We start from the raw sequence: 9,061 nt of genomic DNA, 5'->3' as shown, positions 1-9,061 counted from the left end.
GCGAATAACTTTATAAATTGTTGCTACCAAATATTACCGCCTGTATTATATTTAAAGAAAATAAATAATGAAGAATCTGCATTAATGTATGTATGTTTACGCACTGTGAAAGAACAACGGTATCTACAGCTATCAGATTTTGAATAACGTAATTCTCCACCTGAGCATGGGCACCTGGAAGCGAGAATTTGAAATTTAGAAATTGTTTTATTGTCTGCTTCATATTTTGTAAAACTTCAACAAATTTCAACTCAACGATTTCAAAGCGAGCAATGACAATACTGTACGGAAAAAAAAAAAAAAAAAAAAAAAAAGCATTTTTGTCTCCAGCGCATAAGACTGTCGATCGGAAATTTCAAAGATATGCTGCTTTTAAATATTTTGTGATATTACTGTTGAACTGAATTTTATGTGTTTTATGTGTTTTACGTGCGAAAATTGTGATATTTAGTAAAGAAATGTAATACGTGAAATGTTAAAAAAACACCCCTTTGGGCTTAATATAAAATCTGAAAGATTTCTTTCTTTCTTTTTTTTTTAAATTTATTTTTTATTATTAAACATTCTTTTGGGCCGTAGTAAAGCATTGATAATGATTCAACAGACAGAAACGCATCTTAACACAATTTAAAATTTTTAAAAAATTTTGAATTTATTTATTAAAATAATTTAACAATGCGACAACATTAATTACGATTTAATTAAATTTGCAGATCAAATGATATCTGTAATCAGGTTAATTAGCGATACCCATTGCAGTTGGAAAAAAAATTATGATAACATTAACTAATTTCAAAGTTTGTTAGTTTCAAAAATAGATCTTAAAATGCAATTTTTCACAATTTCTGTTTACCTGGTTGCAAATACATAACAGCTATTATAGGCAAAATTGAAAGAAATAATAATAATAATAATGATGAAATATACTAAAAATATGAAAACACAGTATTTCATAATTACTATAAGCTCAAAAAGGGGTAGAAACGGTCCAACGGATTTCAACAAAATCTCAAATCAGAGCACGGCTTGTTATAAGATACACAGCGAAAAAAATTATCGAATGCGAGACCGTTATAACGGTTATAGAGCGTATCGACGCAAAAGATCTATTATACTTCTCTCTAAAACCCCCCACCCGTTCTTTCTAAACCCATTCTTTGCTACCTTACGCCCTCTCCCCTTCTGGCATCCCCTCCCGAGTTGGTTCGTGATCGGATCCATGCTTTTCATATCGCACGATACAGGGTTGCAATAACAGAAGGGTTAGCTTTATTTGGCGACAAATCCTTTATTTCATGATGTCTTTTTTTTTAATCAAAAATTTGCTTGGCAGTTTGCAGGCACAGTTTGTAAATTAAAATTCTGTTCAGAAGAATTTTTTTTTTAAGAAGGATTTTCTTCTTTTCAGATAAAATTTTATGATTTAAATTCACTTAAGAAGCACAAGCAAATTTTTTTAAGAATATTTTATAATAGATTTTGAAATATTACTGATGAGCAAAGACTGAACGAGTAGTCCTCATGATTAAATAGAACAAGTAGTACTAGTGAATAAGTACAACAAGAACTTTGCAGTCACTGAATAAGAGCCACAAGAACTTAGCGCTAAAGCGGTATGCTAACGCAATAGATCTTAAAGATAGCGGTCATTTACAATAAGTGACATGATCTGATTTGCAATCGGTTTTCGTTTAAAAAGGATCCCAAATGAATGGGTAGATGGTAGATGATCGAGATTGGTACATTCTCAAGACCAATTAAACACCATACTTTCAAACTCTTCTTCCACAGATACTGTTAAATGAATGACAGCATTATCTGATAATATAGGAAAGGATTGTCACAAATTATTGCCGTGAAGATGGCTAGAAACACCGAATTATCTAGAATAGCTTCATAGCCCTCATATCCAGACATAAGAACAGCATATGAAGTAAAAGACCAGCTAAAACCTCGAAACACAATCTCATATAATACTTCTTCCTTTAAAGATGATAGGTAGAAGAATACATTCTCGCAGGTAATAATTTTTTTGATATTTACTAGATCCAAAGAGTTTCGAAGGAATCTCTGACACCTCAAAAATATAGTTAGCTACCAGAAGTGCTGATCTAATATCTAGAACTTCAGAAATTTTTGTCCAAATGGGCTTCCAATGAGAACAATAACTATGAATACGGTTTTAGTCCTCCTGTCATACCGTGTTTGAAAAGCTGTTGCTGCAGGAATTTTCGTTTCTCGATAACACTGCTTGCTCGCAGCTTATCTAACTTATATGTTAGACTTAAATTTCCCATACTGACTTGAAGGAAACTTAATTTAGAAAATTTCAGTTCTTCGGTGATTTTTAGCGATACTGTGTTCCGTTGTTCCGTTAATGAAAATTAATTGACTGGGCCAACTTTTCTTTTATTTTTACGAAAAGATGAAGATAGTTTCCAGAGGGCTTGATCACCAGCATCAGCCAAGCTTCTATGGAATATGTACGTCGATAGCAACTTTGGAAGGTTAGCAGGTATTTTTTATGATGAACGTATCTAATGTTGAAAAATATGCAGAACACTAGCATTTTATCTTTATGAAAGAAAAAGGTGGAATTCGAAAAAGGGCTTAAGAATAAAATTCTATTTAAGCACAATTTTAAACCGCCTCAAAGAAGTCATTCGTTAAAAGAAAATGAAAATACTATCTTTCTAACGTGCTGATACCTGCTCCCCTCTCATGCAGCTTGAAATACAAGTACAGCACTATGAAGTATCAAATTTAAAAATATGGTAAATACTAGTTTATAATATTTCTTCCAATCACTACATTGAATCATAAAAAAAGAAGGACTAAATTTAATTATAAAAAAATATAATTCCTCAGTTACTAAATTTCATCGTAAAACATCAGTCCTTATACAAATGATGAAAATAATTGCCTCAGACAGAAATTCGGTTATAGTCATTTTAATTTAGACTGATATAACAAAGGCAAAGCTTAGTAATAATTTAAATGAAAAGCAAGTATTTAAATTTCTTGGTTATTCTGCTGTTAAATAATTTCAAACATTATGGCTAAAATGCAATATAGCATTTACTACAGACGTATTTAACTTATATGTAGCTAACTTCGTATGATGAGTAAAACTTGCCGAGAAATATATATTTTTCCCATAAAAACTAACCTTTGTTATTAATTAATTTCACTCAAAACTTAATAATTGACTTAAATTATGGAAAAAAAGCTTAATTTATATGTTTATATCACTGCTTCTTTCTTCAGTTTTTGCATTTATAAGCGACGGATGTACAAAAGTTTTTCACAAAAAGGTCATTGATTAATTTTTGATTAGTGTAAGTTGGTAACGAAGTTTAGCGAATATGACTACGGAAATCTTTTAGCTTCCATACTGCATAGTAACGGATGAGTACATTTTGTTAGATTAAAGTGAACTCTTTTCCGTGACCCTTGTTTACAGCTCAACGAATTATATTCGAACATACATATTACATTCCAGGCAGGCTGGGTGCAATATTCCAAGAATTACCAGTTTTAGAAATTAACGTCGAACATTGTGCAAAATGTGGTATTTGTGTAATATACATAAAAGCGGTAAAGTTTAAATGCTGAGTTATCACGTTAAAATATTACTTAATTTACACTGTGCATTTACGTACGGATGAGAGTATGAAAGCACAGAATCGTGCGTGAAACAGTAAATACAAAAGTATGGAAGTGTAATATTTTAACCTAATCTTTAAGAAGGGTGTCAATGAAAAAATACTGTTGCGAAATGCCCAGCTGCGGTAAGATAGCTTTCCCGCAAAGCAGAGTTAAGATTGCCAGATTTTGAGCCAAATTGTCCAATTGGCGATATTTGGCGACAAAATTGGAAATAAGCCGTAGACGAAGAGATAACATTCTAGAGTGTAAGCGAAAAATTTTTAGCGATTTTCCCGAGAATATCCTCAAAGATATGTTAAAGCTATATATACCCTGCCTGTACGAATAGAGTAATAGTGTCTTGAGTCCAGAGAATAGCTTGAGAGCGATCGACCGAGTCGGGAGCTGTACTTTAGTGCTCTGCCGGGAAGCTGTCTTTACCGTTAAAGCTTGAAGGCTGTGTTGCTGATTGTTTCAGCGTGTTTATCGCAGTTTTTCGACGACTGTAAGCGTGTCTTTGGAACTGTGCTGTGTAATACTGACCAATAAATTGTCTTCTAATTCTTCATCAAGTGTTTTCATCAATTACTCCAAACCCATGAACCCGTAGAACACAACAATATTGTATTTACATCGTACAATATTATGTACAATTTCCAACAAAATCATAAAAAAGGTTAGTTTTTTATTAAAGCATTTGCCTAAACAATGAAATATCTATCTGCATTGCAGATGAGGGTAATTATCTGTGAAGACAGTCTACATGTATTCCTCATGTTATACACATACATTTTCATGCTACAATTTTTCTCCTCTTGGCACACGTATTATAATTTATTAATTGTTTATTTCTTTAAAGTTTATTTTAGGTTTCGGTAAGCCTTCATTATCTGATACCGCAGTTACTGAATCAACGGATGCGAACAGCATGATAGCTAATTTATTTTATAAAGAATTCTGATAAATAAAAAGATGGTAGCTGCAATGAGTAAAAGATCACAACGATTTACTCACGGCAGTACACTAATTTCCATAGAATTATTTTCTTTGCAACTAATATAATACGCTGACATACTACCCAAGTTTTAGAAAATATGCAACTATTTTTTATTCGAATAGTTTATATCGTATAAATTACGGTGTAATAATAGCATGAGATAAACACAAAAATGAGAGATAATTTACTGTCCATTATATTTATTAAGAAATTATTAAATATAATTATTAAAATTTGCAAATGCCAATTTTTGTACACTTTATATTTTAAGAGTGTACTATAATTTGCATTTTAATATCAATACAAATTTCAATATACTCTGTATTAAGAAGAAAAAAATAAAGGGCATCAAAACGAAGTTTTTGCAGCTCATATTTTACGCAAATAAAAATTCTAATTTCAATAACAATGTTATAATTAATTTGCATTGTTTTTGGGCACAGAAAAAGAATTCTTTTTACAACAAGTTTGTGACACTATTTATTTATTGCTCTATTTTCTCAGCCTGCATCAAAATACTTTACAAGGCAGCTGAAAAATTGTACCAACAAGGTCGAATAAGAACCTGCTTATTATACACCTTAGTTTTACGTATTGCCATTCCAAACAAATATGAAGGAAATTTTGGATAATACTGAATGCTGACACCTGCTTTGAGTCAATTATTGTTCAAAATCAAAATGATGCGCGTTGTTTGAAGCCATAGGTATGTTTCTAAATTAAACCATACAATAGTGTATAAAGCTCGAAAAGTTTCGTATTTAAACTCCAGTTTATTCCGATTTGAGCTTCACCTCATTAAATTAGTATCGCCTTGATGGTTTTAAAATTGTGGACTTCTGTATCATTATTCTGACGTTACAAAATATATATATTAATAAAACATGATTTTATTTTATGATATTTGTGTATTTTAATTTCCTTAAAAAGCATTTCGGTTATTTTTACTTCCTTATACGAAGTGAAGAAAATATCATAATTGCGAAAAATTTCGAGTTTCAGATTTCAACAGAAATATCTTTTTTTAACCGTTCGCGAATCCATTTTGACTTTTTTTTTCGCTCATGCGTGAAATCTGCATATACGGACAAAATAAAGGACTTTTTATTCCAAATCGGACTATAAAAGGGATACAAAATGGATGTACGTACGTGCACACGTACCTATACATGTATCTCGCATAACTCAAACACGATTAGCCGTTGAACGTTGAAATTTTATATATATGGGATTGCAATAACATCCAGTTGTGCACCTCCCTTTCATAATGCTGTCGGCATCGCCAAAAGTTTATATATGTGTTTCATTGCATCAAATAATGCAAATCATTGGCCAGGATTTTGGTTTCGATTGACCTTTTAGTGTTCAGTTGTCTTACCCATTCTACTACTGGTAGGTCTTCAAATACAAAATGTAGTTGTGAATAAAGGGTTGTATTTGAATGGAGTGTGTTTCAGAAAACAAGGAAAATGAAGCCCCAATTTCATCTCTGTCCGTTGAAGGAAAGTTCATGCACTGAGAACATAAACAAGATAAATATGTATTATTTTCCTTAATAAATGAAAATGTACGTAATAAACAGAATTTTTTTTTTTTTTTTTTTTTTTTTTGTCTCGAATAATTTTTTATTCCACTCTCGTAGAAGGAAAAATTCTACTGAAAAGCCATAAAAATGAACTGAAAAAATAAATAAATAAAATATGTAATAATCAGGCTGCAAATTTATCTGAATGTTGCAAATTAATGAACTAATTAAATAAATGCAATGGAAGCAAATTTACTTTAATTCTGAATTTAAAATAATTAATATATAAATTTCATCATTCAAGCAAAATTCAGTAAATTCACTTCCGGTGTTCAATAGACAATCACACCGTGGATTAATGTTTCCCCCTCTCTCCAGTTTCCCCAAAAAAGCACTTTGAATGAGACCATATTTATATAACACAATGTTGACCTTGAAATGTCGTCACAGAGGGGTCATCTGTAAAAGAACAAGGGCAATAGCATAGGGGGAGCTACTACCATCTGTCGCGTAAGCACCCACGCTTTGGATTAGGGAACCCAACAATACTCTTGCACTCTTTGAAATATTAATTTGCATGTAACGCGCGCTGTGAAACTGTAGAAGAAAACCAAGCTGTAGGTCCGCCATATTTGGCCTCTTCCCAAATATCGTTGTTTCGAAAAAACACTCTGCGCAACTGGTGCTCAAAAAAGACGTCGAGCAAAAAAAAAAAATGCTTCTTTCAATTATCATTTGAGCTATTTGGGTATAATGGTTTAAAACGCTAGTGCAAATATAAGTAACTCAAAATTCATTTCGGAATTTAAAAAAAATTTATTTGCCGAAGTTAATTTTGAACTGGAATTATTCATTGAAACCTTTCAGATTCTCTACAAGTGACTGTTTATACTAATCTTCGGCAAATTTTCTTTAACATCATTTCAAAATATTAATCAGCAAGTTTTAGTTTTTAAAGGAGAAATTTAAAACAGTCTCCATTAAAATGATGCTTAAATATTACATCACAAATTTAAAGGGAAATGTGAAACAACTTTTAAAAAGCAGTTTCAGTATTTTTAGTAGATGTTTCATATTCGCATCGATTGAAAATAACTTATTTTTTAAGACTGAATTATTTCTAAATGGAATCATAACCGTTACAGTGATTATTAGCATATCTCAACTTATCATCTTAGGTAGAAAAATTCAAGCGAAATTCTTTTCATATAATTTTATTTAACCAAAATATATCAAATCACAGATCAAATATGGAGAAGTAATAATTCTTTCTCGGTCCACTGCAACTGTTTTTGAAGAGTTTAATAATTTTACTCGTTCAATTTAGGACTACAGCTTACCTTTCTCTTTCCTAAAATGAAATCTCTCCTTAAAGAACGCCATTTACACCATTTCGAGAATATATCAGAGATACAGTAAAACGTAAAGAAGGAATTAATCTACAATATTTTATCTTTTACAAAGATGTAAAATATTTTTTGTTATGTTATCAATAATTCTAAAGAATCAGAAGGGACACATGTAGAAGCATAAATATTTCGTTTTCTTTAAATCTCAACAATTTGTAAACCAATTCTGAAACTTTGCAGTCGAGTTAGATATACTAACCTTTCAGGAAGTATATTTAATTTACAGAACGTTTACACATTTTTAGAACGATTTCGGAGGTGTTTGAACGATTTCAAAAGTGTTTGATTAATATTTAGAACATAAAGAATATTTTTTAAATGTTTCACCTGATAGCCCTTCTTTTTTGGGGGGGAAGAGGGACTATAATCCGCATCTGGGTTTTTATGATAATCCTCTATACTTTTCGTTATCCTAAGGGTATTCATTTTCATTCCTCTTCGACTACTTTCCAGAATCCATCAATCGTGGTGGATTTCTGCTTAGAAAGAGTTCTTTTCAATAGACTGCAGGCACAATAGCCGGTAGCTGAAGCCTCAGCTGATTACGCAGGCATACGTAATCTGTATCAGTCTCCATTTCATCTGTCTCAGCCTTCATATGCAATATCTGTATCAGTTTTCATTTTTTCCTTCATTTCATCTGTATCAGCCTTCATATGCAATATCCGTTTCTGCTTAGAAAGAGTTCTTTTCAATAGACTGCAGGCACAATAGCCGGTAGCTGAAGCCTCGGTTGATTACGCAGGCATACGTAATCTGTATCAGTCTTCATTTCATCTGTATCAGCCTTCATATGCAATATCTGTATCAGTCTTCATTTTTTTCAAGGAACGCATTTTTTGAAGGAACTTTTCGAGGAATAACTTGTTGCTTTGTTTTGACGAAATTTCGCTAATGACGAAGTTTCAAAATCGAATTTCTTCTGCAAAATATCGGACGTAAAGCTTCCTCTTGATAGCACGTTGAGTTGATTTTAAAATGTTTTTCCTCCTCCTCTTTTAATTTTCCATTGTAAGAGAATTATGGGACAATCTAAATCGCTTCCTGAAGCTTTCTGCGCATCAGAACCAGGTTTGTGCCGTTTTTCTTTACGATTTCGATAATAAATAAACCCTCTTTTCTTTTCTTTTCTTTTCTTTTTTTTTTTTTTTTTTTTTTTTTTTTTTTCTTTGTTTTTAGTTGCAGTCACTTAGGCAAGTCCATGCTTCATCAGGGGTCACAATATACGTATTCCCATTTATCTTCTACTAAATACTATTTTCATGCAGGGTGATACAAATTATTCTGCGTTGAGCCACATGCCTCAGCAAAAGCTGGTAAACGTTCTGTTCTTTAGCTTTTTTTTAAGTTGTAAATCTTGGTTTATTATTTTATTTATTTGCAACTGATTTCTGCGTTGGCGGATTTTCTCATGATACCAACGACTTAACTTTGGAAACAGAAACAGTACATACTTTTTTCGAATATTGATTTGGACCCTTC

This window comes from Stegodyphus dumicola, chromosome 7 (genome assembly GCF_044657685.1).
Source record: "Stegodyphus dumicola isolate Sdum_Otavi_A_Nest chromosome 7, ASM4465768v1".
Taxonomy (NCBI): domain Eukaryota; kingdom Metazoa; phylum Arthropoda; class Arachnida; order Araneae; family Eresidae; genus Stegodyphus; species Stegodyphus dumicola.
Note: the sequence above shows the minus strand (reverse complement) of the source record.